A 27,989-nucleotide genomic window follows, 5' to 3' on the forward strand; every position below is an offset into this window, starting at 1 on the left:
TCCATCTGTATTGTCGATTTTCATTTCTCCTCACATACGGGTTTGGATCCAATCCGTTGGATCGGTCTCAGCTGTTACAATAGCTCCTGGCAACCAAAAAGCTCCTGGGCACCTCCCCTTTCTCATAACGCATCCCTCCCTGTTACCTTAGATCTTGCTTTGCTAAGGTCATCTTAGGAGGAGTATATAAAGAGAAATTCACATAAAAATGACCACAGACAGTTCATTTCTGGAGTATGGAGAAATATAGCCAATCTACCAATACTGAAATTCCCCCTCTACCAGGAAGGGGATGTGAGGAGAAATGAAAATCGACAATACAGATGGAACATCATGGTGAGTGCATAACTCATTTCATTCTCACATATGAGAGAGAATCCCCATCTACCTTTGTCTTGGGTGAACTCATGGAAGAGTGTTCCTCAGAACCACTGAACCAAAAGAGCTCTTTCCCCGGAGAACAAACCCAACTTGTAATGGGTGATATTGGTATGATGACTACCCCATGTATCTGCTATACAGGTATTGTCCATGGATGCTCTAGCCTGGAAAGCTGAGGAAGTAGCCATGGCCCTGCATGAATGAGTCCGTACAGGTCTGGGAGGATCTCTGCCTAGTTTGGAGTAGATAAAGGATATGCAATCAGACAGCCATTTTGCTGGAGTAACTTTGGATACTGGAAGGCTGTTTCTAGTGCCTGCGAAGATGATAAATAATTGATTTCCCTTTCTAAAGTCTTTTGTTCTATGGAAATAAAAATGTAATTGCCTATGGACATCTAACAAATTAGAACGTATTCCCTATTTTTACTGAAATTTGGAAAGAAAATGGGTAAGTTAATGGTTTGGTTGACATTAGTGTTGGAAACTACTTTGGGTAAAAAGGACGGGTTGGTACACAAGGTGACGCTGTCTTGATGAAAAATCAGGTACAGGGGTTGGGAAGATAAGGCCTGTATCTCTGAAATCCTTCTTGCGGATATAATGGCCACTAGGAAAATGTTTTTCCAAGATAAGAATTTAATATCACAATTCGCTGCATGTTCAAAGGGAGGCTGCACAATAAAATGGAACACTAAATTTAGGTCCCATGGAGGGCAGGAGTCCTTATGGGGTGGTCTCAGCAAAAGAATCCCTTTCAAGAAGGCTATGCAAAGTTTGTTGAAGATGAGTGATAAGTTATCTTTCCCAATGTGAAAATCAGAGATTGCTGCTAATTGCATTTTAATTGTAGAGGCATATGTGCCATTACCAAAAAAGTGAGCCAAAAATTCAAGAATGGAGTGAACTGGTGCATTGAAGGGATCTACATCATGCTACGGAGCCCAGATTACAAATCTTTTCCATTTGCTCCTTTTAAGTTTTTGGGTGGAAGGCTTACAGGAAGACAGTAAAATATGATGGACTGGGGAGGAGAGCCTAGTCTGTCTGGGTATTAATGGAACTGAAGAAACTAAACCATCAGCCTGAGGTTGTAAAGACTGGGATGAATCATTCCTGTCAGATGTAGCAGTAGGTCTGGAGTGGGATCCAGAGTCCACAGTTTTCTCTGTAAATGAGGCCTAAGGAAGGCAAACCAGATCTGTCGAGGCCAAAATGGCACAATGAGGATTACCGTTATCTTCAGCCTGTTTGCTTTCTGAAGAAATCTGGGGATCAAAGGAAGTGGGGGGGCATACAGTAGACTGGGAGACCAATCGTATATCAGAGCATCCCTCGGTGGCTCCCTTGTCAGGAGAATTAAGACAAAGTAGCTGCTGCATTTGTTGTTTGGGGGAAGCAAAGAGGTTGCTGCATAGTTGACCCCATCTGCGGAAAATTTCTTCCGCCACTTCCTGGTTGAAGGACCACTTGTGAGCCATAAGAATGGATCTGCTCAGCCTGTCCGTTATCGCATTGGACTTTCCCAGAATGTGCATTGCTACAAGAAAGTGGTTTGAAGAGATCGCCCACTGCCACACCTGGAGCACCTCTCGACACAGGGGGCATGATCGGATTCCTCCCTGTTTATGTACCAGACCACAGACATGTTTGTCTTATTGAATCTCCACCATTCCCAGAGCAAGAGCATTCTGTAAGACCTGCAATGCTAGAAGCACTGCTCGCATCTTCAGTACATTTGTGTGTAAATTGGCCTCTTTGGCAGACCAAGTGCCGTGGACCATCTTCCCTAGATAATGACCCCCACCCTATATGGGAGTCTTCCACTGTCACTATGGTCTGAGGATGTGGGGGGAAAAGGGTCGGCCTTCTGTCAGTTGAAGGGAATGAAATTAATTCCCCAACAGAGATCCCTTTTGCAGGTGTCCGCAATGAGAATCTGGTAAGACATAGGTTGGTGGAGAATTGACCACTGTGCAGCTAGTAGCCACTGTATTATCCACATGTGAAACCGCACTAGCGGAATCAAGACGATAGCTGCCGCCATTGATCCCAGAACCTGTAGGACATAACGAGCGGCTACCATCCTGCTTTGAAGCAGCTTGTAAGCTTGGCATCTGTCTGTACTCCGGAGGATGGAAGTTTTGCAATCATATGAGTAGCATCTAGGATTGTTCCTATAAATTCTAGTGTTTGAGAAGGCCCCTACTGAGACGTTTCATAATTTATGGTTATATCTAGCTCTGTAAGTCTGGATAAGGGAGTTCTTTGCTTGGACAAGTAGATGCCTGGGCGGGGTGGAAATAAGCCAGTCGTCTAAACAGGGAAACACGCGGAATCCTTGTTGTCTCAAGTGAGCTGCTACCACTGCCATGCATATGGTGAACACTCTGGGGGCAATACTGAGACCAAAGGGCAGTGCTCTGAATTGATAATGACTGGCTCCCAGCTGGAAGCGCAAGTGCCTTCTGGATCATCTGCTCATCTTCATATGGTAGTATGCATCCTGAAAGTCTATGGAGCACTTCTATTTGCCCTGTTCCAAAAAAGGAAGTATGAAATGTACTGTGACCATTCGGAACTTTTGGTGTCAAACTTACTTGTTTAGTTTGCTGAGATCCAGAAATAGTCTCAGTCCCTGTTTTCTTTGGAACTAAAAAGAACTATTAGTAAGTTCCAAATCCTCTCAGGTGTGGGGGACCTCTTGGATGATTCTTTTGGCTAGCAGTTTTTGAATCTGCAAGACTGCATGATCCCTTTGACTGGGTGGAATGTCCAGTATTTTCTTGTTTGGGGGAGAGGAGGTGGAAAAAAAGGGATTAAGTAACCTCTGAAAATTATCCTCTGCACCCATATGTTGGTGGTTATGTTTAGCCAGGCTCTCCAGTGCAGGGATAGTCGACCCTCAATTGCCTCCAGAGACGGGCAACTGGGCCTCCTTTCAGGAGCGCTGTAAGGGTTTCCCAAATAAATGTTCTCTGGACCCTTGGTACTGCAGGCCTTCTCTGCCACAAGAGCGGCATCTTCTAGAATTGTTCCTCCACTCCCTCTGGGGGAACTCTCTCCACATATCTCATGGTAAGGCTCTTGTGATTTCCTGATAGACATTTTGCAAACTCCTCTCTGACTCTTTGGGTATGGTCTCTGAGGGGTGGAAAAACATATGTCCATGGCAGAAAGAGTCTTAACCTCCTTTTCACACCTGGATAGCGTATCTTTGACCTTGGGACCAAAAAGGGACGTGCCGTCAAATGGAGAGCTGACAAACAAAGACTTAAAAGGCTCCGCAAAGTCACAAAGGCACATCCGGGTATGTCTCCTCAGAGATCTGCCTGAATCTGCTGGCTCCCTTAGCTGCATGCGAAGAGTTAGCTATAGAATGTAGAGTTGTCAGCTGGGAAGTAACCTCTTCCCGGACCCTTTCAGCTACAGCTCCCTCAAGAGGATCATGTTAGCGCCTTGATCAGATCCCTCTGTAGTCTAGCGAAATGGGACAGGTAATTCAGTGACCATAAGGCAAAGGTCGCTGAAGAGAAAACTCGCTTCCCACTTCTATCAATTGTCCTGGAATCCTTAGTAGGAGGATGAATAGTTGAACTTTCCTCAGAGAGCTCCTTCTTGGTAGCTGCCTCCACGACCATAGCATCTACTGCAACCACTTTAGTCCAAAACTTTTCATCCTCTGGCACAGTAATTATTTTACTTGGTTTCCTGGGAGTTGGCTCAATGGCGTCTGGGCTCTCCTATGCCCGCCGAGAGATCAAATCTATGAGCTCGTCAATGGGTGGAGTCACCCAAGAGGTAGTCGGTCAGGATCCAAAGGTTGCCAGGTACACAGACTCCTCAGGTGGACGACTGCTGGTCTGCCAGCCACCTCTCTGTTTCAAGATCTCCAAGATGTCACTGAAGGAAACATCCTCAGGAGGTGACCAAGGGGATCCTTCCCCCTCATCGAGGGTGGTGTCTTTAGTGGCCGACTCCTCGGTGGAGTCCAAATGTTTCCTCTTACAAATCCTCTTCTGAGAAATCTCCTCAGTGGGATACTCTGGGGAGGTATAATAAGAAGTGGGGGAAGTCCTTATTGGTATCCTGGGGCCTAAGGACCCACTGTCCCTGTGGAATGTCATGGTCACAATAGGTGCACAAGGGCTGCAGATGGGTATCCAAGGAGGGAGGTGTCTTCTTAGCTGCAGAGGCAGCTATGGCCCACTCCAGAGCCCCGAAAGGCTGACTGTTCTTAAGTAGAGAAGGACCCAGGACCTGACAGATCACACCTATGGATCGGAGACCTCTCAAGCTCCGAAGTCAGTTCACCCGGGGTTGAAACCATAGCCAGGCTCACCTGTGTGGAAGCCCTGAGGTCCATCGACTGCTCAGAAGGTCCCAGAGTCAAACACACCAGTGGCTTGTGAGGCTCACTACTGCTCCAAGTGCTCCCCGGCTCTGAAAATACTAAGAAGCTCTGTGCAAAGGCCCGATCTGAAGAGAAAGAAATTCTCTGATCCAAGCTGGAAGACACCGGGTGTGTTGGATTTGATGGCTCCGAAACTTGAATTGAAGTCGGAGGAGGCACCAATGAGAGAGTGGATGGCTTTGATGAATCCTGGACCATCTGTTCCATGTAGTTTTCTGTAAGGCTTCTGGGTAGAGCAGGAAGAGGAAGTGGATGGGGATTTGCGTGTACTCAGAAAAGGGGCTGGTACTCTTGATGGAACCAGGTCAATAGAGGGAGAGTACTTGGTCCTTGGCAGAGACAATATCAGCTTGAAAGGGCTTGGTGGTGTGATCCAAGTGCAACGGCTCTGACCTATAGTTGTCAGATCGACTCTCAGCCGGAGAAGTTGGATCCGAGATAGATATGCTGCAGGCAGATGAATCTGGCTGAAAAGTCTTGGTCATTTTAGTCTTTGGCTCCAAGGAGTCTTTATGAACCGAGGAAGGTCTCTTCTTCCCTCGGTCAGGACTCTTAGAGGAAGAAGAAGCGGGGCTCGACTGAGCCAACCTACATTTTGTAGAAGACTTGAGGCCACTGCCAAAAATGGCCTCTCCAAAGGAAGATGGCAACATGCCCCTCAAAATCAACTTGCTTTTCCTTTCAACCAGGCCCCTGTGGTTGAAAGAATGGCAAAATGAATAATACTCCTGTAAACGGAGGTTGCTAAACAGTAAACACACAAACTGTAGGAGTCACTAAAAGGGATCTTGTGACCGCACTTTGAACATTTCTTAAAGCCAGCTGGCTTTTCAGATTTCTCAGCCATGGATAAGGAATGGCAGACAGCACACCCATGCATGCACTCACACACACAAATGGAAGACAGGACTACAAAAAAAGGGAAGAAGCTAACACTACACACACACACACACATATATATATATATATATATATATATAGAGAGAGAGAGAGAGATGCATAACTAGAAGATCATTTTTTTTAAAGAAAAGGAAAAGCTACTAATGACACTAGCAGAGCTAAGGGTATACAGGAGGGAAATGAAAAGTAACCTAATAAAAACGGTTAATGGAGAGGAAGGAAGTTTCAATAAGACAGGAGAGAAAGTGGTAAAAATTAGACTAAAAAGTAATATAATAGGAAGGAAAGGATATAATAAAGACTGAAAAATAGTCCTCATCTCTCCAAGAGCTACAGGAATGACCATGTCTTTGCAAACAAGATCTGAGGTATACAGGGAATGATGCATTATGGGTAAAGGGAGGTGCCCAAGATCTGTTTGGTTGTCACGAGCTATTGTAACAGCAGAGTCCGATCAGAAGGATCGGATCTGAACCTATATATGTGAGGACGAAATGAAAACTGACAGTATCAGATATAACATTAAAGCTAAAACAGATTTAAGACATAACAGATCTTTATACATGTAAAAATTCCTAATAAATTCTAACAATGTTCGACTATGTGTCTACTGCAACACATACTAAACTTGTAGGAAACAGGTTATCAAAGACAATTAATGAATCTAAGAGTTTTATGGACTCTGAATGTGTATGTATATCATTTTCTAAGTTCTATTCATTCAAATGAGAATTTGCAGAATTGTTTTCTTCAACATTTATTAAGACTCAGATACAAAACGACAGTCACCACCCAATGTTCCAACAGCTTAGAAACAAAGTCTATAAGCACAAAAAAGCTGAGCGAACACCACGGCTATAAAAAATGAAAAGATTTATTCAGTCTAAAATGGACAAGCGCTTTCACGTAACTAAAGTACGCTTCTTCAGATCCTTAGTTAAAACACTGTGATGCTAACATTTATATACAATCACATGATCATAATCAATCAATCAATTAAGACAGCAATTAAAAAATGCATCAATTAAAGGAAACCTTCTATCCTAGTCATTTCAATGATCTTGCATCTAGCACAGGTTTAATATTAATACTACTATTGAGCCCTGGTGGTGAGTGTGCCCTTAACCTGAAAATCCACTTTAATTCTATCCTTAACAGGAAATTATTATTATCTCCCTGTCTTAAGTTGTTGCTAACTTGTTGCAGTACTCTAAAATTAAAACTGTGTCCTGCCTGCTCTATAATATGTTTCGCTAAAGCATTTAGCATATTTCTATTTCTAATTTCATATTTATGTTGGTAAATCCTATCCCTTAACCGTTTTATAGTTTTTCCTACATAAAAACTTTCGCAATTATTGCAGCAAGCTAGATAGATAATATTTTCACTATCACATGTGGCAAAAAATCTTGGCTCAAAAATAAAATTAATATCTGAATGCTGATAAATCTGTTCTTTATTTATTTCATGACACATCTTGCATTTCCCACATGGGTATGTCCCACATCGTCCACTAGATGTCTCTATTCCATTACTTCTATTCTGTATTCCACATAATAACAGTTTAAGATTTTTATTATTCCTATAAGAAAAACTTGGTTTTGTACATATGAGATCCCTGGTCTCATCATCTATAGTCAGGACTTGCCAATTCCTTCTTATAATATCTGTTATTATACCATTATCTACAGAACAGCTCATATTAAACCTTAATTTATTCGTCTTTTTTTCTCTAACATCTCTCTTTGTATTGAGTGGAATAGATAAAGAATTTCCTTCATTACACTCACTATCTAAGCTCTCTTTCACTATTTTTATCTCACTATCCTTATAGCCTCTCTCCACTAATAAATTCTCCAATTTTTTTATTTCTGTTTGTTCATCATAAGGAGAGCTGCAGATTCTTCTTATTCTCTTTATCTGCCCCTTTGTGATGTTTTTAAAAACGTGACCTGGATGCATACTACGTCGTTCTAGTAGACTATTCTTCCAACTATCCTTGCGATACAGGGTGGTATTGATCTCTCCATCTCTCCCCCTGTATATGGTAACATCCAAAAAGTCAATTTTATTGTGGGACCAATTCATTGTAAATTTCAAAAAAGAAGTTGTTGTTTCTAAATATCTAACAAAATCATTTAATGAATCTATGTCCCCTTCCCAAAAGAGAAGGATGTCATCTACAAAACGTTTAAACAAAATAATGTTCTCACTGTACTGATGTCCCTTTAGGAATTGTTCTTCCCAGAAATATACTACCAAATTAGCATATGAGTTGGCACATGATGTTCCCATTGCCACTCCCCATTGCTGTAAAAATAGCTGTTTATCAAACAAGAAGATATTGTTAGAAAGTACTATTTCCAGAAGAGAGCAAATCAAAATAATGTCATTGCTCTTCATTCCCTTCATAACAAGTATATTCCTTATTGCTTCTAACCCATATTCATTGGGAATCACAGTAAATAGGCTTTGTACATCTAAAGTAGCCATTAAATATTCCTTTCTTTTTAACATCGGTTTCTCATTATTTAAAGAAAGCAAAAGATCTGTAGTATCTTTTAATATATTGGGAATATCCCTTACTATCATTCCCAACTTACTCTCTATATATACAGAGATTGATTCTGTTAACCACCCTCCACCATCTACTATAGGTCTCAGCGGCAGTTTCAATAAGGATTTGTGTATTTTTGGTAGACCTTTTATGTAGGGTATCGTGGGTTTCTCAACTAGCAGATATTCATAGAGCTCTTCATCTATCTGCCTTGTCATCAGTAAATCATAAAGACTATCCTTTACTGTCTTAATAACATCATTATAGTCACTCTGACGTAATGGTTTATATACTTTATCATCACTTAACATATGGCTCATAGAGTCAAAGTAATCATTCGCATTCATCACAACTATTGCTCCGCCTTTATCGGCGGGTCTGATATTTATAGCTGTATTATTTTGTAAAGACATTAATGCCATCCTCTCTTCTTTAGTAATATTGTTATAACCTTTGCCTTTTGTACCATACAGTTTGTCATAAATATCCCTTTCACACATTTTCATAAACAACTCAACATGTGTAGGTGGCTTCGGAGTGAAGCTACTCTTCTTTTTCAGTCTGTTACTGCAAGGTTTTTTATCATTAGTGTCTTTAAAAAATAATTTCAGAGATATATACTCCGACCAAACAATCTTAAATCTGTCAACAAATCACTTACATTTACTTTCGATGTAGGTATAAAAGTTAGTCCTTTGTTTAGGACACTTCTCTCATGTTCATTCAATGCATAATTGGACAAGTTAACAATTAGTCCCATCACCATCTCGCCCTTCGGCTCGTATTCTCCATCTCCATGGAATTCTTTCTCTTTCTTCTTCCCCTGCTTACCGACCATTGATGGTATACTTTTTGTCTGACCGGTAGCGGTAAAAAACGCTCAACCGTGTGTGGTACAACCTGTTTCGGTCTAGCTCCCATTTCCGTCTGCTTTCTGGCTTCCTGATTAGGTGGAGGTGTGGACCCAGTCTGAGAGATTGTATCCTGATTGGGTAGCGGAGTGAAATTCACACCCGCTTTCATTAAGCCACCTAGTGGATTGCTCTTATTTATTAAGACTGGACCTATCTTTATTAGTATGTCACATTAATTCACACAATTGTTTATATCTGCATGCCATGTTTTTAACCCGAGTGCTCAATTTTATGTTTAACTGTTTGCAATATTAACTTCATAATCATGAAAACATGTACAAAATATTTTTTTATTTAATATTCACTGGGCGAATATGCAAAATCACAAACTTACAATTAATATCATCTTGGATGCCTACATTTTACTTTACTGATGTGTATTCCATACTCAACTTGTTTATGAGCATTTCAAAAAATGTACAAAAATTTAGGGTATCCATGCTACAGGCATTGCAACTGACCAGAAAGCTAGAAAAATATGAAAGGTTTTATTTGGAGTTATACATGCATCATGTATTATCATATGTGGAGAATAAGACAACTTCTTAAAAGGAATATATCTGCACTTTAGTTGAAGACTTTCCAGCTAGAATACATCATTTTAATGCCCTCATATGCTGACCAACTGAGTAATGGCAAATATTCTCATATCTATACTTTGATATTAGAAAAACTAAAACAACTTTTAGACAATACTGCTGTTACATTTTTGAAAAAACTCCAAGCTCTTGTATTTTAATCATACCTCAATTTAGCTTTCAAGTATTCCACATTATACTTATCACAGGTAAATAAACTTTTGGATATGCCAAATCAATTCTTACAACATCGGATGGTTTCATATTCTTAAAGAAATACCACATCCCAGTTTTGTTTTAAAAGCAGTAAATATGAGGCAACTTGATCGTTTTATTGCCTGAAAGAATAGTTGGATTTAAATTAACTGGCTGAAAAAGGACAGAAATGTCATCAATGTTAAGGGTTTCAATTTCTGATAGGCTAGTATCAAGTTTGAAAATAACTTATGATTTTTTAGTGCTTCAATACTTTCTTTTTTTAGATACTAAATTGTCAGGGGATTACATCTATATGTCCTTTTATAAATATATTGATTACAGAGTAAACATATTCCTACTAAGAATATGTTTAAATATTTGTAAATATCCAAGTGTGGCTATTTGATCATTTATTTGACTTCTGCAGAAAACTAGATTGAAAAGGGAAGCTTACATGGGACATTATATTCTCCTATCTAACATAAAATTGCAGAATATATTTTAACGTCCAAGTTCATAAATGCAACTGGTCCATAGCTTGCAGCTTCAGGGAAATCTGTATTTGCTTAGGGATTAAATCATTATATATCTATTTAAATTGGAATCTGATATGCCATTTACTTAAATGTCATCTAAAATGTTGCCAATATTTTATAACTGTACTTTATAAGTCAAAGTGGAAAGGGCTGATGATGAAACATGGAGCAAATTGAAGAAATAAGGAGAAACTAATATTTTTGATGCACCACCTTGAAGATAAAAAAAACAACCATAAAGAATATTCTATTCATAAAGTAGCAAAACGTATTCTAAGAACTAATCCAAGATGAAAATGAAGAAAGGAGATTTTTCCAATGGGATAACTGCAATTAGGGGTAGAAAACAGACAAGAAGTGGCTAGAAGCTAATGGAGAAAAGTGGCAAAGGAAACAAGATACTGGAAGCAAATAACTAGAGAGTGAAAGGTAAATGACTGGGATGAAGTCAAGCAGAATGTTGACTACAGGTTACAGACTGCTTTTCCTAACACAGATAAATATCACAGGCAAAGATAAAGTGACAGGGAAGTGGTAAATGAAAGATCAGCTTTGATACAGTTTTAGAAGAGGCTAGAAAAAGAAGTTATGTACTCACCATAACGTTCCATGTTTGTTGTCCTTGATCTCGCCTTCCCTCTTGGTTGAAGTTCAGAGCCAACCCTTGGCCGTATTCTAAAGGTCGAGAGATTCCAATGGCTTGAGGCTAGACCTTATCCCATCATGCCTAGCGCTAGTTACCCAGATCTCGTTTATGATAACCCATAACACTAGACCATGTGTAGATATACAACTACAGACATATATAACCAAATATATATGTGTATATACAGACATATACAAGACAAAAAGTACAGTTTTGCACCTACCATAAATGTAGATGTTCGAGTGCTAATACAGCTGCAGTCATAACAGATGGGTTCTCCTGCCATCTGGCGGGTCCTCGGTCGGCCGAATTCCAAAGTCTAGGTCCGGCGTCGGTTGTCGTCGCTTCTTCCCTGACGTCAGTGCAACTGGGGTATAAGAACCAGCAGACGCCATTTTCTTCAGTTTTTCTTGCCCCAGATGTCAGGTGCCCCCAGAAGGAAGGCAATACATAAATTTATGTAATAATGCAATGCAATATAATCAAAATACAGTAGTTGTAAGCAAATACACCATAAATGAATACCCCAATCAGGTTGTATGAGGAGGTGTTAGCCAACAGGCCTGTCCCAAGAGGGGAAGGAGGGAGGGAAACCTGGACTGCAGCTGTATTAGCACTCGAACATCTACATTTATGGTAGGTACAAAACTGTACTATGTTCATCGTGCATACAGCTGCAGTCATAACAGATGGGTAGAATCTCAAAGCTAAAAAAAGGGGTGGTAGGCACTAGGTGGAACTAGGAGGAGCCAGGATGCCCTGCAAGTCTGCAGTGGCAAAGCCTGCTCTAGTTTTGGAGTATAATGGTAGGTGGTAGTGCTTGGAGAAGGTATGCACAGAACTCCAAGTGGCTGCTTCCAAAATATCTTTGGTAGGAACTCCTCTGAGAAAAGCTGTAGAGGTAGCTGTGGCCCTTGTGGAGTGAGATCTGATGCCTGCAGGTACAGTTTTACCATGAAAAGAGTAACAAAAGCGTATGCAGTGGGCTATCCATTTTGAGATTGTCTGTTTGGAAACTGGCTTCCCTTGAGCTCCTATAGCATAGGACACAAAGAGTTGTTCTGATTTTCTGAAAGGCTTTGTTCTGTCCAAATAATAATGCAGCTGTCTGTGGATGTCCAAGGAATGTAGTAGTCTCTCCCCTTTGTTTTGAGGATTAGGGTAAAAGGTAGGCAAGTGGATAGCCTGATTCAAAGCTACCCTGGATACCACCTTTGGCATAAAGGACGGGTTGGTTCGTAAGGAAACTCTGTCCTGATGGAAAATGATGAAAGGCTGCACAGCCATGAGGGCTTGTAGTTCCGATACCCTGCGAGCTGAGGTGATAGCCAGAAGGAAGGCTGTTTTCCAGGACAAATATTGCAAATCTGTTGAGGCAAGGTCAGCTTTTCTAGAATGAAATTGAGGTCCCAAGCAGGTATTGGTTGTTTCCTTGGGGGTTTTATATTCTTAGCCCCTCTGAGGAACTGTCTTAAGAGGGGGTGAGAGAATAAAGGTGGATCAGTGTTGTATTCTGCAGAAATGGCTGAGGCATGGATTTTGATGGAGGAGAATGAAAGTCCACTGCTTAGCAGCTCAGCTAGATACTGTAATATTTGAGGTAAATTCAGTATTCCAGGATTCTGGCCCTTTTTCCTCATTCCAGGCACAAAACCGTTTCCATTTTGCGGAGTAAGCTTTTCTAGTAGACTGCCTTCTGGCCTCCAAAATGACATCCTGCACCTCCTTGGAGAGTAGGGTCTGTTGTGAAGTTAAGGAATCTTCCATGCGGCCAGATTGAGTGTTTTCAGCTGACTGTGAAGAGTTTTGAAGCTGTGCTGAGTTAGAAGAAGAGGCATTAGAGGTAGGGTCCATGGTGGGGAATGCGTCAGGCTCCGCAGGAGTGGGTACCAGTGCTGTCTTGGCCAGTCTGGAGCAATGAGAATCATCTTTGGTCTGTCTGTTCTGGTTTTTAATAGAACTTTGGGCAGCAGAGGAAGAGGTGGAAAGGCATAAACTGTCATTGCTGTCCAACTGAAAGAGAGAGCGTCCACTCTCCAGGCCTGTGGATGAAAAGTCCTTGAGCAGAATTTTGTCAATTGGTGATTTTTGTGGGAGGCAAAGAGATCTATGTCTGGCCTTCCTCATGCTTGAATTATCTCTGTAAAAACTTGAGGATGCAACTTCCATTCGTGTGGATCTGTCATATTTCTGCTTAGGTTGTCTGCCAGTGTGTTTTCCTTGCCTGGCAAGTACTGTGCTTGAAGTTCGATTTGTAATTCCAGAGCCATGTTCCAAAGTGACATGGCCAGCCTGCATAGGGGGTATGAATGGGTTCCTCCCTGTTTGTTTATGTACCACATTACTGTGGTGTTGTCTGTCCTTATATCAATAGTTGACCTGGATGCAGAAGGTCTTTGAAAGCTATAATAGCATTTATTACTGCTAGCATTTCCTTTTGATTGATGTGAAGGTGCTTTTCTTTTTGGGACCATTTGCCCTGAATGCACCGATCTGTCATGTGCGCCCCCCCCCAGGCGTAGTCCGTGGCGTCTGTTGTGATGACTTGATTTGCTTGAGGCTTGCAGAATGGGAGACCTGTGTTTGTTTGGCATGCTTGAGCCCACCACAGAAATTCCTTTTGAAGACATGGAATCAGTGGTATTATTGTTTCCAAACTGTGGCTGTGTTGAGACCATAGGTTTTTCAGGTACCATTGAAGTTTCCTCATATGCAGCTTTGCACATGGGATTAGTAGGATGCAAGATGCCATGAATCCCAAAGCCTGCAGGATTTGCCTTGCAGTCAGCCTGGTGAAATTTGCTAGTTTTCTGAAGTATTGAGTTAGTTGCCCCTGTTTCTCTGGCGTGAGGTAGGCCATCTGGGTGTTTGTGTCCAAGTTGGCACCCAGGAAAATTATTTTCTGAGAGGGTATTAGCCTTGATTTCTTTTTGTTGACTGTGTATCCCAGAGAATTCAACAACATTATTACAAAAGCCAGATGTTTCAGAAGTATGTGCTTGCTGTCTGCTTGGATCAGGCAGTTGTCCAAATATGGGTATATTTGTATCCCTTGAAGTCTGCAGTAGGCAATTACTGATGCCAGGCATTTCGTGAATACTCTGGGTGCAGTAGATAAGCCAAAGGGCAATGCAGAGAATTGATAATGGGTTGAACCTGCAAGAAATCTGAGGTATCTTCTGCAATTTTGTCTGATTGGGACATGCAGGTATGCCTCCTTGAGGTCCAATGTTACCAGCCAAGACTCCTTGCCCAGCATGGGAAGAAGCTGCTGTAATGTGAGCATCTTGAATTTTGGCACGAGTAAAAATGTGTTTAGGGTGGATAGGTCCAAAATAGGTCTCCAATCTTTTCCCTTCCTTGGTACCAGGAATTGTCTGGAATAAAAACCTTGACCTTGTTCTTGAGTAGGTACCTCTTGAATAGCTTTCATGTCCATGAGATCTGAAATTTGTATTTGTGCCTCTGCCCTTTGATTGTGTGGCAGGTTTGGCATGCCTCTCATTTTTGGAAGGATGTAAAAATGAAATCTGTAGCCTCTGTTTATAATGTCCAGGATCCATTTGTCTTTTGTGACAATATGCCAATTTTTCGAAAATAATGCCAGTTTTCCGCCTAAGGGTGCTGCCATTTGAGCCTTGCTTGGCATGCAAAGGGGAAAGTCATTGGGTTTGCTTTATGAATGGCTGCGAACTAGCCTCACCACCTCTTTGTGTAGGAGCTTGCCATTGTCTGCCTCTAAATGATCCTTGAGATTGCCCTCTGCCCCTCGGGCGCCTGTATCTACCTCTTTGGGGTCTGTCCGTGGTTGGAAAGGACCAATTTTTGGAAGGCCAATTTCTACTGAAACGTGGAGGTTGTACCTGTAGAAAATCTTTCACAGTTTGCATTGATTTAGCCTTTTCCTCCATTTTCTTTAATACCTCCTCAGCTTTAACACCAAATAATACATCCTTTTGTAGAGGGGCATCTAGTAATTTAGCTTTGACATGATCTGGTAAGGTTTGCTCCTTGAGCCAGGCATGTCTACGTATGACTGATCCTGTAACAGCAGCACTACATGAGGCCTCTAGAGCATCAAAACCACATTGCAAGGTATATTTACCCACTTGTTCTGCACTATGCATCAAATCCTGCAACCCCTTCAAGTCTGGTTGTTCAGGTTGTGACATTTTGCTTCTCAACTGTGATAACAGAAACTGTTGGTACTTTAACATATGGAACTGGCAGTTTAATGCCCTCATGGTTAAGGTGGCCGAGGTGTATACCTTTTTTCCCCACCTTTCTAAAGATCTGGAATCTCTCTCGGAAGGTAATGGATTTTTAGCAGTGGAGGCCTTAATTCCCTTGGGGCCCTGTGAGATAGTTTCTGAGTCAGCCACATGGCTTTTGTATAAAAATTGGTGTGAGTCAGGAACCCGGTAGTACCTGTCAGGCTTGACTGGGGCTGGAGGTAAAGAGTCTGGGTTAAGGCAGGCCTCCGAATACACATCATCTAGTATGTCTAAGACAGGAGGTATAGCCAGAGGCCTGTGCTGAGGGAGCAAGAGAAAATCCCTAAGCCTTTTCTTGGAGTCTGAGTACTCTTGGCCTTCCCAGTGGAAGTGTTCCCTCAAGGTATGCAAGGTTTCCCCAAATGAGTAATCCTCTGGGGGGGAGACAGAGGGAATGGACTCCTCTGCATCAGAATCTTCAAAAGGGGAGTATGAATGTTCCTGTTCATCAGAGTGCTCTGAAATAATGGAGGCCTGGTCAGAGGAGGGGGATTCTTCCTCCACTCTGGGCCTTTTGTCCGGGGGGGTTGAGAACCCCTGATAAGAGTAATTAAATCCTCAGCCATTTTAAGCATCTGTTTTTTAGGCATGGGGCCTGGAGAAGGGCCCTGTGTAGCTTGTCTCTTAGCATGCATGGCTGCTTTAGACTTAGTGAAAGCCTTGATGGAAAAAGAAGAGGAAGGTCTGAAGACACCTTGAGAGGAGACAGACCTGTCTACATTTTGAGTTTCACCACCTAGAGTGGCTTCGGTATCTGTAGTCGGGGTGTGGGCCGAGGAGCCTGTGACCTCGGGCACAGTAGACACCACCAATGAAGTGTCGTCGGTAGGCAGGGGCTGCGTAGACACCTCGCTGAGAACCGGACCACCTGTAGTCGGCTTTGGCGTGGTGTCGGTAGAGGCCGCGGACCTTGTGTGTCGGTCCTTATCTTTGCGTCTTTTAGACAAAACTGGAGTCGGAGTATCCGACGACATAATGTAGTTAAATTTTTTGCCAAAATAGTGCTGGGCGAACTCCGCCCGACGCTTAATGGTGCGTTTGTTGAATGTAGCACAAACAGACCGAGACGTCGTGGTCTGGGCCTAAGCAAGGAATGCAGAGGGAATGAAAATCCTTATGCGGTATTTGCTTCCCACATGAAATACAATTATTAACTTTGTCTGACATCGGTCTGAGGCAAGAAAAGTTTCTAACGGGTACTTAGCTTTCAAGAAGACTTCGGTTGCAAAATTTTCGTAATTTCAGGAGCTGGCCGACCGGCACTTGCGAACTGCTTCTGCTTCGGGCACCGCGCAGCAAGAAAGACTGAAGAAAATGGCGTTGTCTGGTTCTTTTATACCCCTGTCGCACTGACGTCAGGGAAGAAGTGACGACAACCGACGCCGGACCTAGACTTTGGAATTCGGCCGACCGAGGACCCGCCAGACGGCAGGAGAACCCATCTGTTATGACTGCAGCTGTATGCACGATGAACATCCATCAAGCCATTAGTAGAAATTCTTATTCTATCCAACTCATAAGGCAGGAAGGGAATCAAAGCCTATATAGCCAAAGATTGATAACTCTTCTCGATCTTCCAGGAGGGAGGAGGAGGGGTGGGATGCAAGAAGGAAGGCGAGATCAAGGACAACAAATATGGAACGTCATGGTGAGTACATAACTTGTTTAGACTATATTGTCCCTATCTCACCTTCTTTCTTGTTGGTTGGGACCGCTTCCCCAGCACCTTCTTCTTGGGTGGCTCAGTGGAATATACTCTTCAGAACCGTGGAACCAAAGGATGCCCTGTTCCGGGAGACCACATCTACTTTGTAATGAGTAATGAAGGTATGGGGGTTAACCCATGTAGCTGCCGCACAAATTGAATCTAAAGGCATTCTAGCCTGAAAGGTAGTGGAGGTAGACAAAGCTCTGGTTGAGTGTCCTCGAATTTTCCCCTGGTAGTTGTTTGTTCTGGGAGTTATAGATTTAAGTAATGGTATCTGAAATCTATTTTGATAGTCACTTTCAATACTGAAGTTCCCTTTTTGTTTTATGCAAAGGATACAAATAATTGGTCAGACTGTCTGAATTCCTGAGTCCTGTGCAAATAGAAATGTAATTGTCTATCAACATCCAGCTGGTGGAGTTTATACTCTGCCTTGTTGCCATGGTTCGGAAAGAACACTGGTAGTTCTATCGATTGATTCAGATTGAACTCTGAGCAAACCTTTGATAGAAAGTAAGGGTTGGTCCTGAGAGAAACCCTATCTTTGTGGAAAATTAAACAAGGGAATGAATGGAAAGGGCTTGTAATTCTGACACCCTCCTAGCTGAGGTAATGGCGATCACGAAAATCGTTTTCCCAAGTCAAAATTTTTAAAGCACAAGAACTAGCCAGTTCAAATGGAGGAGGAATCAAGGCAGCTAGGACTAAATTTAGATCCCAAGGAGGAAGTGGTTCTCTTACTGGGGGTCTCAAAAGGATAGTACCCCTCAGAAAAACTTTGCATAGCCTGTTGGACATAACACTGGAACCCATTTCTCCCACATGAAAGTTGGAAATAGCAGTCAACTGAACTCAGAGAGTTGCTGCTGCTGTTCCTTGGTTAAACGTTTCAGCCAGGAATTCTAGTATCTTTGCAATGTGTGCAGTATAAGGATCAATATTATTTTTGACAGCCCACCAAGAGAACCGCTTCCATCTGCTAGTATACAGTTTCCTCGTAGAGGATTTATGAAAGGAGATGAAAATATGTTGTATGGCCGGGGGAGTGTCAGAAAGCCTGGCTAAGCTGGGAAGTGGAGGAACCAAGCTGACAGCTTGAGGGTCTGTAAGGAAGGATGGAGTGTGCCCGACTGATGCATCAGCAGGTCCAGAGCTGGGTCCAGGATCCAAGGCTTTTCCAGAAGATGGGGTCATAGAAATGAGAACCAGATTTGGTGAGGCCAGTATGGGGCAATGAGGATTAACTTCCAACCCACCGATTTTGCTTTCTGAAGAACCTTGTGAATCAGAGGAAATAGGGAAAAGGCATACAGAAGTCCCGGGGGCCAATCGTGAACAAGTGCATCCCTGAGTGATTGCCCCTGTAGGGGGACTAGGATGAAATTGCTGCTGCATTTGGCATTGATGGATGTGGCAAAAAGATCACAACAAGGCTGGCCTCACTTGCGAAAGATCTGGTTCGCAATGTCTTGTTTCAGGGACCACTCGTGAGGCATAAGTAAAGCCCTGCTTAGCTTGTCCGCTATTACGTTGGATTTCTGCGGGATGTGCATTGCGATCAGAAAGCGTTGGGACGACATCGCCCATTGCCATACTCTTAGGGCATCTCAACATAAGGGGTAGGATCTGATTACGCCTTGCTTGTTGATGTACCATACCAATGACATGTTGTCCATCTGAATCGTAATCATCATCGTGTGGTGAGAGCTGTGACAGGGCAACAAGGCAGACTTTTCGTAGTTTATAGTGATGCCGAGCTGAGAGCAGAGGCGCATAGTGGTATCCCTTGTCTTGGTTAGTCAATGCTCAGTGGTGGCGGTAAGGAGCTAGTCATCCAGATATGGAAACACCCAGAATCCTAGACGCCTCAGATGAGTTGTGACTACTGCCATGCATTTGGTGAACACCCTGGGGGATGTGGTGAGGCCAAAGGGCAGAGCTCTGAACTAGTAGTGACTGGCTCCCAGCTGGAAGCATAGAAATCTCCTGTATCTTCTCTCCATCTTGATATGGTAGTATGCATCCTGGAGATCGATGGAGCACATCCAATTGTCCTTTCCCAGAAACGGAAGTATGGACTGCATTGTCACCATCTGGAACCTTGTTTTTTTGACAGACTTGTTGAGTCTGCTGAGATCCAAAATGGGCCTCCAGTCTCCTGTTTTCTTTGGTACTAAAAAGAACCTTGAGTAAGTTCCGGATCCTCTTTGGTCTGCAGGGACTTCTTGGATGACTCTTTTTCTTTACAACTTTTGAACTTCGAGTTGCTTGTTCCTTCAGATTGGGTGCCACATCTAGGATGGATTTTTGTTTTTGGGGAAGAGGTAACATGGAGAAAGGAATACTGTATCCCCTGGATATTATCGACTGTACCCATGGGTCTTCTGTGATATCTTGCCAGGCTTCTGGGTACAGTGACAATCTTCCCCTGACTGCCTCCAGAGGTGGACAGGCAGGCCCCCTTTCAGGAGCACTGGAAGGGCCTCCCAGAGAACTATCTCTGTCGCCCTGACTCTGTGGACCCCCTCTGCAGTGCGGGCGGCATCTACCATTATTACCCCCCTCTGCCTCGGGGGGAAAATTCACCATGGATGTCAGGCGAAGTTCCCTGGGACTTCCAGAACCACATTTTCCCACCCTTTTGACCTTTAGGGTAAGTTCTAGAAGGCACGGAAAAACGTACTCCCATGGTAGAGAGAGTCTTGCCATCCTACTCGCACCTAGAGTCTCTTTTACCTTAGGCCCAAACAATAACAAGCCATCAAAGGGGGCGTTGGTAAAGGAGGACATTAAAGGCTCCGCAAATTGACAAAGGCGCATCCAGGAATGTCTCTGTAAGGTGACTCCTGTGCCTGCAGCCCTGCTTGCTCCATCGGCTGAATAAGAGATAAGCTGCATGGAGTAGTTAACTACCGAAGATAAGGTCACAAGCTGAAGGAGTCTTATCTGCAGCTCCCACAGCTGCAGGATCCTGTAGGGTATCTCCTAGCTCTTTCAGGAGATCCCTCTGAAGACAGGTGAAATGAGATAGATAATTCAGTGACCCGAGGGTAAAGGCTGATGAAGAAAAGACATGCCTCCCTATCTGTCCATCGTACGGGACTCTCTGTTCGGCAGATGGAGAGTAGTACAGGTCTCTGCTAATTCCTTCTTAATGGCCGCTGCCACCACCATAGCATCAACTGACACACCTTTGGTTAGGAAGGATTTGTCGTCTGGGGCCATTATGAATTTATTGGGCCTCCGCAGAAAGTACAGTTTTGTACCTACCATAAATGTAGATGTTCGAAGATCCACATTGCTGCAGTCCTTACATATGGGTAGTCCGCTGTCCTCGGTCGGCCCGAATACCAAAGTATTAGGCTGACGTCGGTCAAGGCGCTTAAAACTGACATCAGGACGTCCGGGTACAAAAGCGCATGACCGACGTCATATCCTCAGTCTTTTCTTGCCCCAGATGTCAGAAGGCCCTAAAAAGAAAGGGCAAAACCAAAAAACAGCAAAAAAACAACCAACCACCCCTGCACTAACCATATTTACAATATTTACAACCCAAACCACACAACCACCTCTAACTACAGAGGGGAAGGAGGGAGGGTAAATTGGACTGCAGCAATGTGGATCTTGAACATCTACATTTATGGTAGGTACAAAACTGTACTATGTTCTTCATCTCACATTGCTGCAGTCCTTACATATGGGTAGAATCCCAAAGCAGAGGTAAGGGAGGATGGCAAAACTATAAAGCATTAGGAGCTGCCAAAATGCCCTGTAAAATTGCAGTGGCAAATCCAGCCCTAGATTTAGAGTAAAGTGGAAGGTGGTAATGCTTAGAGAAAGTATGCACTGAACTCCAAGTAGCTGCCTCCAAAATATCCTTAGTAGCCACCCCTTAAAAAGCTGTAGAAGTGGCAGTAGCCCTAGTGGAATGAGGCCTAATCCCAGTTGGAATCTCCTTACCATGATGGGAATAACAGAAAGCAATACAAAAACCAATCCACTTAGAAATAGTTTGTTTAGAAAGAGGTTTGCCCTGAGAACACAAAGCAAATGAAACAAACAACTGCTGAGACTGCCTGAACCCTTTAGTTCTGTTCAAATAATATCGCAACTGTCTGTGTATATCCAAAGTGTGCAAAATCTTCTCCCCTTTATTTTGGGGTTTGCATAAAAGTAGGCAAATGAATAGTTTGGTTTAAAGCCACACTAGAAACCACTTTAGGCATAAAGGAAGGGTTAGTACGCAAAGACACCCTATCCTTGTGGAAAATTAAGAAAGGCTCAACCGCCATAAGGGCCTGTAATTCAGAAACCCTTCTCGCAGATGTAATGGCCAACAAAAAAGCAGTCTTCCATGATAAATATTTCAATTCGGCAGACGCTGCAGGCTCAAAAGGTTGTAGAGTGAGTTTCTCCAACACAAAATTGAGATCCCAAGCAGGAGTAGGAGCTCTACGTGGGGGTCTTATATTCTTTGCCCCTCTAAGGAATTGCTTAAACAAAGGATGAGAAAATAATGGTGGGTCACAGTCATAGTGAGCAGAAATTGCTGCAGCATGAACCTTTATAGAGGAGAAGGACAAACCTTTGTCCAATAACTCAGTAAGGTATTGAAGAGCAACACTTAAGTTAGGTTTAGAAACATCAAAGTCCTTTGCTGTACTCCAAATTAAAAACCTCCTCCATTTATCTGCGTAAACTTTCCTTGTACTAGGCCTTCTGGCCTCCAAAATAACATTCAAAACTTGTTGTGGAAGCTGAGACCCTCCAGGGTTTAAAACAGAATATGCCAGGCTGTTAGATGTAGAGAGTGAAGTTTGACATTGAGTAAATGACTGTTCTCCTGAGACAGCAGGTGTGGAATTGAAGGCAAAGGCCATGGAGGCTCCCGTACCAGACTTCTCAGTAATGGGTACCAGTGCTGTCGAGGCCAATCCGGAGCTATTAAAATCATGGTTGGCTTGTCCTGTCTGACCTTCAGGAGTACCTTTGGGAGGAGAGGCAGTGGTGGAAAGGCATACACGTGTAGATTGTTCCAATTGAATGAGAGAGCATCCACTTTCCAAGCTGTGGGATGAAACCTTTTCGTGCAAAACTTTGGCAGCTGGTAATTTAGTGGAGAAGCGAACAGATCTATGTCTGGAGTTCCCCATAACACTGTCAATTTTTGAAATACATGAGGATCCAATTTCCACTCGTGGGGATCCATAATTTGTCTGCTCAACACATCTGCTAAGGAGTTCTGTGCTCCTGGCAGAAACCTTGCCTGAAGATTTAGCTGCAAACTGAGAGCAGTCTCCCACAAAATCATTGCTTGTCTGCATAGAGGATATGAATGTGTCCCCCCTTGCTTGTTGATGTACCACATGACAGTTGTGTTGTCTGTTTGAATCAACACCTGCCCTGGAAGAAGTAAATCCTTGAAAGCTATCAATGCAAATTGGACTGCTAACATCTCCTTCAAGTTGATATGTAAATGTTGAAGTCTGGCAGGCCACGTGTCTTGTACCCATTTTCCATTTAGATGAGCTCCCCAAGCTTTGTCTGAGGCATCTGTCGTTAGAATCTGACTCGCCTCTGGTCGGGTCACAGAGAGTCCCTTGTTTAGGTGACATTCCTGAGCCCACCACAAAAATTCCTTTTGAATGCAAGGTATTATCTGAATGACAGTGTCCATATCTTGGCAGTGTTAGCGTCCATACATTTTGAGATACCATTGTAGCTTCCTCATATGCAGTTTGGCATTGGGAAGTACCAGAATACAAGATGCCATGAACCCCAAGGCTTGAAGGACTGTCCTTGCAGTCAGCCTGGACTGACGAGACAATTGATGGAAATAAAGAGAAAGATTCTTTTGTTTGTCCGGGGTCAAAAGGCCATCTGGGATGCTGTATTCAGTCTCACACCCAGAAAGCACATGTCCTGAGAGGGTACTAGACTGGACTTTATTTCGTTCACAGAATACCCTAGGCATCTTAACACTGCCATCACATACTGTAAATGATGAAGAAGTTCGTCCTTTCCTTGAGCCAGAATCAGGCAATCGTCCAAATAAGGATAGATTTGTATTCCTCTTAGCCTGAAGAAAGCTACCACTGGAGCCAGAACCTTCGTGAACACTCTGGGCAGTAGATAAGCCAAAGGGCAATGCAGAGAACTGATAATGAAAAGTCCCAGCCAAAACGCAGATACTTCCTGCAACTGGGCCTGATAGGAACATGAAGGTAAGCCTCCTTGAGATCCAGAGTCACCATCCAGTGATCTTTGCCCAGCAGAGGTAAAAGCTGCTGTAACGTCAACATTTTGAACTTGGGAATGTCCAGATATGTGTTGAGGATAGATAAGTCCAAAATGGGTCTCCACGTGTCCCCTTTCTTTGGTACTAGAAACAGGCGAGAATAAAATCCTAGGCCCACTTCTGGCAGAGGGACCGGTTGTATAGCTCCTATTTGAAGTAGAAGAGAAATTTGGTTGTGAGCCTCTAGTCTTTGCTGAGGAGGAATGTCTGGCATGCCTTTGAAAGGAGGCAAGGTATGGAAATAAAACTTGTAACCTCGGTGTATGATATCCAGTACCCATTTGTCTTGGGTAATTAAAATCCAATTTTCCTTGAAAAGTGCCAACCTTCCTCCCAAAGGTGCTGCCAGGCAAGAGGGATCTGGCAGCTGAAAAAGTAGGTCATTGGGCCTGTTTACGAAAGGACTGGCCCCTACCCTCACTCGAAGATTGTGCAGGTGAACTCCCTGTTCTATGTCTGTAGGAACTCTGAGCTCTGCCCCTACCACGTCTAGATCTCCTAGACTGAGAATCATAAGAAGGATACGTCCACCCCTTAGCAGGCCAATTCCTACTAAACTTTGGAGGCTGAACTTGCAAAAAATCCTTAACAGTCTGCATAGACTTAGCCTTGTCCTCCATTTTCTTCAAGACTGATTCCACAGGTGGACCAAACAACACTTCAGACTGCAAAGGAGCATCCAAAATCCTTGTTTTAACATGGTCAGAAAAATTCTGATCCTTCAGCCAGGCGTGCCTGCGAAGAACCGAACCAGTGGCAGCCACCCTAGACGAGGCCTGCACAGCATTAAAACCACATTGCAAAGAATGCTTACCAACCTGCTCAGAGACATGCACCAAATCTTGTAATTCTTTACACTCAATGCCTTCTGCCAGAGCATCCACCTTAGATTTCAATTGAGAAAGAAGAAAGTTTTGATATTTCAACATATGAAACTGGCAATTCAAAGCCCTCATTGCTAAGGTAGAAGAAGTATAGACCTTCTTTCCCCATCTATCCAAAGCTCTGGCCTCTTTATCTAGAGGAACCGGATTTTTTACAACAGAGGCCTTGACACCCTTGGGTCCCTGACTAATAGTTTCTGGGTCTGCCCTAGGACTCTTATAAAGATATTTATGAGCCTCAGGCACCCTATAATACCTATCTGGTTTAACAGGCGCAGGAGGCAGAGAATCAGGATTGCGAAGCCTCTGAAAACACATCCTGCACAACATCCAGAACAGGTGGTATAGCTAAGGGCCTATGTTGAGGTAAAAGCAAAAATTCCCTAAGCCTTTTCCGAGAATCAGAGAAGTCTTGACCTTCCCACTTAAAATGCTCCCTCATAGAGTGAAGTGTCTCTGAAAAGAAAAATCCTCTGGAGGAGAAGCAGAAGGAGTGGAATCTTCTGCATCAGAATCAGAATAAGGAGAGTACTCCTGCAAGTCTTCAGCCGAAGACTCAGAAACATCTGAAGCCTGTTCAAAACTTCCCAACTCTGGCTCCACCCTAGGCCTCTTATCAGGAGGGGGCAAAGAACCTCTAATCAGAGTAATCAAATCTTCTGCCATTTTAAGCATGTGCTTCTTAGGCACAGACCCTGCTGAACTAGGAGTGACACCAACAGAAGCTAAACCTGGCCTGCCCCTGGGAGAAGCCTTGGAAACAGAAGGAGAGGGCCTAACCACCCTGGGAAGGGAGGGGAGTACAGTAACCTGAGAAGCCCCTTCAGCCTGCCCTGCCTCAAGAGAGGCCACATCTTGCAAAATTAAAGTCTCCCCCTGAGACTCTAAAGAAGTCTCCGACGGACCCACCGGTTCCACTGAAGCCTCTAAAGAACCGGCGTCCGGAACGGACGACTCATCTTGCCTGGGTTTAACAGTTTTGTCTTTGCGCTTCTTCGTGGAAGCGGGCGCCGGAGAATCCGACGGCATATTATAATTGCACCGCTTACCAAAGACCAGCCTAGCACAATCTAACCTTCGCTTAATAGTGCGCTTGTTGAACCTAGCACAAAAGCGACACCCGACTACGTCATGCTCAGGCCCCAAACAAGGAATGCACAAAGAATGATAATCCCTATGCGGTATCTGTTTCCCACAAGAAATACAATTATTCACTTTTTCTGACATCCGGTACTACACTGAGGCAAGAAAAAACCAAAATAATCCCCAACGGGGTACTTAGCCAACTTGGATTCGGTCTGAAACTCCGAACTCGAAAAATTTCAGAACGCCGAACGGCACTTGCAATGCTGCTTCTGCATCGGACCATGCGGCAAAAAAGACTGAGGATATGACGTCGGTCATGCGCTTTTGTACCCAGACATCCTGATGTCAGTTTTAAGCGCCTTGACCGACGTCAGCCTAATACTTTGGTATTCGGGCCGACCGAGGACAGCGGACTACCCATATGTAAGGACTGCAGCAATGTGAGATGAAGAACATCTGGTTCTATCGATTCTGGAGAGCTCCATGCCTTTCAACTTCCTGGGTTGAAGGGTGGACACACCCAAGTGGTGGAGGGTCAGGAATCGAATGCACCCAGGTACACGGACTCATCCTCAAAAGGGGAAAGGGACTTCCAGCTATCCCTCTGCTTGAGGATTTCCAGGATGTCTGAGAATGAGTCATCCTCAGAGGAGACCATGGGGACCCTTCTGAGTCCTCCAAGCCCATGTCAGAGACTGAGGGGAGTCCACAAGCTTCCTCTTACATGTCCTCTACAGAGGGAACTCCTCAGAGGGATGCTCTGGGGAGGTTTCGGAAGGGGGGGGTTACCCAATTGGGCATCCTGGGGCACTGGTTCCCTGCACTTAGAATGGAGGGGTGGTGAGAGGGAAGACACAGGCTCCGTAGGAGACGGAGTAGCTGAAGCCAAGGGAGGAGCTGTCTGAGAGGACAGTACACTCCTCATCACCTTGAAGGCACCACGCTCCTGGCCCAAGAGTGTCCCTGGCTCTGAAGAGTCGAGCGACCTCTCCCGCACTGAGGGTGATGGCTCCAAGGTTGATGTGGGAGCCGAGCTCACCTGTGCTGAACCTCCAAGAGGGAGAGTGGGGTCGGACAAGGGTCCAATGACACCCCCCCCCCGCGGAGCCGACAACAGAGTGTTGGCTCCCAGATTCCTCAATAGAAGGAAGTATCAAGGAGACTGGAGCGGAGGATGTCAGAACCGAGAGACCGGAGATTTTCAGAACCGGCGGTTCCACCACAATGACTTCTATGTATGCAGTCCGGCTCCGAGCTTGGGTGAGTCAAAGGAGGAATAGACAATCCGGGGGGTTGGGTAGTCGGCTCCATATCCATATGGGCTGGGCTTGATAATATTTTGGCGAGAGCCAGTGTCTTGAGAAGCCTCTTCACCACCCTCTCCACATCATCGTCTGAAAGACTTCTGGATGATCGAGAGGAGTGGGTGGATGATCGATGGCTGCTCACCAAAGACTGCAAAAGTGGTGACTCTGGAGCAGACCGAATCAGTTCCAAGGATGGAGATCTAGTCCTTTTATGACTCCTAAACAGTTCCGAGGACACTGACGGAACTGCAGGAGATAAGGTCTTGTTAGATCCGAGAGGTTTCAGATCCGACAAACTAGTAGATGTCTACGTCTCGACGGCCCCGAGGTCGGAACAGACAGAGATGTCGCTTTGGGGGATTTTCCCTGGTTTACTAGCCTGATTCCCTTCCACTGGAGTGTCAGAAGGTCCTTTCAGTAAACCTCATAGAATAAGCTTGTTTTTGTGCTCCTGCAGGACTCTGGCACTGAAAGCATGACAAATAGAACACGAGTCCTGCAGATGCATGGCTCCTAGACAATAAAATCAACTCTTATGTCCATCAGTCAGGGACATTTTTTGGGAGCACAAGTCACATTTTTTGAATCCAGAAGGTTTGGATTCTTTGGGTGTTTCTTTGGACATGATCACAACAACAAAAAGCACAACACAAGTAATGTACAACACAATAAGGTTATAGATATCAGGAACAGGAAATCTACAACTCTACAATAACCATGAAAAAACTATATCTAACTTTTTTTTTTTTTTTTTTTTTTTATAAACAGCAAAATTAGAAGGTAACGGATGGGGGAAAGTCTCTAAGTTAAATGACAACTCCCCCAACCGAGGAGAGCCTCTAACTTAAACAGCTACTCCTTATCAGAAAGGGAGAAGGAGGGAATAAGGGGAAGCCCTCTAACTGAAAACGGGCTAAGAGCAAGGGGGAATCCTCTAAGAAAAAACATATTCGAAAGGGGGGAATAGGCCTGAAGAAAAAAAAAGACGGCCTAAACAACAGCAATAACAACCAGAAAGTGGAGATAGGGATGCAAAAAAAGAAGTTATGTACCTACCATAACGCTCCATGTTAATTGTCCTTCATCTTGCCTTCTTTCTTTCTGGATGGGTTCGGAGCCAATCCTCGGCTCCGACTCGGCCACTTACTATAGCTCGAGGCTTCCCCTTATCCCAGAATGCCCAGCGTCCGCTACCCAGATCTCGTTTGAGATAGCTCATACTAGACATAATCACAGAAGAGAATCCATTATTAAACCTGGATATACCGTTAATTGTCATGGTTTGCTTGGGAAGCAACAAATAACAAAA

At 43.7% G+C, this 27,989-nt stretch overlaps 1 protein-coding gene across 1 annotated transcript in view; it reads right to left on the reverse strand.

Annotated features, from left to right (window-relative positions):
* The window catches only part of SEC24A (SEC24 homolog A, COPII coat complex component), a 2,581,543-nt gene that overhangs the window by 1,653,518 nt on the left and 900,036 nt on the right, over positions 1–27,989 (reverse strand). The gene's annotated exons all lie outside the window — the stretch shown is intronic.

Source organism: Protopterus annectens, chromosome 4.part0, assembly GCF_019279795.1.
Source record: "Protopterus annectens isolate FY-2018-M chromosome 4.part0, PAN1.0, whole genome shotgun sequence".
NCBI lineage: Eukaryota > Metazoa > Chordata > Ceratodontiformes > Protopteridae > Protopterus > Protopterus annectens.